At 40.1% G+C, this 2,237-nt stretch overlaps 1 long non-coding RNA gene across 1 annotated transcript in view; it reads left to right on the top strand.

Annotated features, from left to right (window-relative positions):
- Nucleotides 1-1,952, top strand: part of LOC138747296 (uncharacterized) — a 16,268-nt gene extending 14,316 nt beyond the window's left edge. The window contains exon 4 of the long non-coding RNA XR_011347412.1: nt 194-1,952. This is a non-coding gene — a long non-coding RNA (uncharacterized lncRNA). The remainder of the gene's footprint in view (nt 1-193) is intronic.
- The last annotated feature ends 285 nt before the right edge of the window (nt 1,953-2,237 follow it).

Consider the following 2,237-nt stretch of genomic DNA (forward strand, 5'->3'; position numbering starts at 1 on the left):
TTCTGCCCCTATATCGTGTGATCCTGTGAGACCTGATGGACAGAGGCAAAGCTTTGGCAGATGCCCAGTCAAAGTGGGATAGAGAGGTAAGGAAAAGCAAAGGGTATAGGTGGAGGAAGTTGAGTCTTCCAATATATGGAATCTCAATTCCTTGAAGGTATTAACCCTTTCCATCTCCGCCCTGTCAATGCAGACAGTTGTGTGGATCCTTGGACCACCCGAGAATCCAGAGTTCTTGAAAACTCTCGCCTGAAATATGGACCACCTGAGAATCTGGGCTTCTCCAAAAAAAACTCTTGCCTGAAATCTGGACCACCCGGCTTTTGAGTGGGTGCATTGAGTGAACACCACAGATATACTGCCCAAGAATCCGGAGAATCTGGACTGACCCAATTCCCAAGCAGTCTGGAATTTTAGACTTTTACTGTATCTGTTTGACTGAAGCAAGTAAGAATTTCAGTACATTGTACATTGTGTTTGGCAAGAAACATGATCAGCTCCTTTGGAAGGCCAGTGGACATTTTTTTCCTTTCTCAAACACTGATTGAATTGGCATTTGAATGCCACGTGAATCATCTGTGAGCATTCCAGATATATTGGGTACAAAAGATTTGTTTCAATTTGCTTTTGGTTCTTTGAGCAATCATTTTAAACTGGGTGTCTTCTCATTCTCACCCCACCTACTCTCTCAAGGCCCCTTGTTATTTTGCATTTCTTTATTAAGTTGTTGTCGTCAGAAAAATTGAGGCTCTTCCACTTTTCCTCTTTCACATAAGTTTCTCATCTCTGGAATCCTTGCAAGTATTATCTGTGTGTTTGCTCGAAGGCTTTTTATATGGAAAGTGCTTAAAATCAAGTGTTTTTAAAGTAATATTTAATATGCTTCTCACAAGCAGAATCATTTTCTCAGAGAAGCAGAATATTGGTCATGCATCAGTTGTCTTACAACACCAGAGGGGAAGTTCAAGGTGGAGAAATCACCAATATAGTTTGAGGCGCTATCCAATTTCAAGTGCTCACTGCCTGAAAACCAGCTATTTGGGATGAACAGAATTGCAACGTTGTCTCTGTAGAAATATTCTATTTGACAGATGCCAAGAGTCGTACTGAGACCTTTACAACAGCATCTACATTATCTTTCACTGTGAAGGTCACTGGCACTATATATCTCCACATTAGTTCCTTGCAAACTCCATGGGTAATAATGCTAGAATCTTGCAACCAACCATATCTAACTATGACAGAAGTCCCTAATGCAGTGCTAATGAAGGCTTCGAAACAGACCGGCTTAATAGATTCAGCCATTTCACTTCAAAATGCATTTCACTGGATGCGATAAAAGCCCATTGCTGGAGAAACTCAGCAGGTCAATCAGCGTACTTTATATAGATAGCCAAGATAAAGACACATCACCCATGTTTCAGGCTTCAGCCCTTCATCAAGGTTCTGGATGTAAACCTACTTTGTATCTCCTGAGAATGTGATAAGCTGCTATACAAATGCAAAACCATTCTTTGTATAAAAGATGACCTGTAAGCATCCCACTAAAGTTTTTTTCCAGTTTTACTACGGTTTATAGTTTGAAAAATCTTGTACGTCTAAAAATAGATTTTAATCTTTTCCCAAATATGAGCTAAAAAAGAAAAGGTTTAGTTTGAGCTTTTGCATTTCGCTCACCTTGGCATTTAGCTTCAGTTCATGGGATCTGGGGACATGAGAATTTCAGATCTACTGTCAGGGTACATATATGACATCACATACAACCCTGAGATTCTTTTTCCTGTGGGCGAGGCAGAATCACCACTTATTGGTAGTGCAAAAAAAAGTGTACACATGTAAACAAATAAAGAAATGTAAGCAGATAAAGACTTTATAAATTTAAATGTTTAATTGAAAACTTTTAAAATTTAGACATACAGCATGGTGACAGGTCCTTTTGGCCCACAAGCCCGTGCCTATTAATCTACAACCCCCAGTGCACTTTTGAACAGTGGGAGGAAACCAGAATACCTAGAGTAAGCCCATGCAGACATGGGGAGAATGCACACTTTACAGACAGCATGGGATTCAAACCCCAATCCTGATCGCTGTAACATTGCTGCACTAACCGCTTCGCGAACCGTGCCACCCCTGAAATGTAAACTGACTGTGTAATAGGGAGAGAATTTTTTAAAAAATCAATAAAGTGCAAAAGTAAGAGTCCTTAAATGAGTCCCTGATTGAGTTTGTGGTTCAGG

The sequence above is a fragment of the Narcine bancroftii genome, chromosome 12 (genome assembly GCF_036971445.1).
Source record: "Narcine bancroftii isolate sNarBan1 chromosome 12, sNarBan1.hap1, whole genome shotgun sequence".
Taxonomy (NCBI): Eukaryota; Metazoa; Chordata; class Chondrichthyes; order Torpediniformes; family Narcinidae; genus Narcine; species Narcine bancroftii.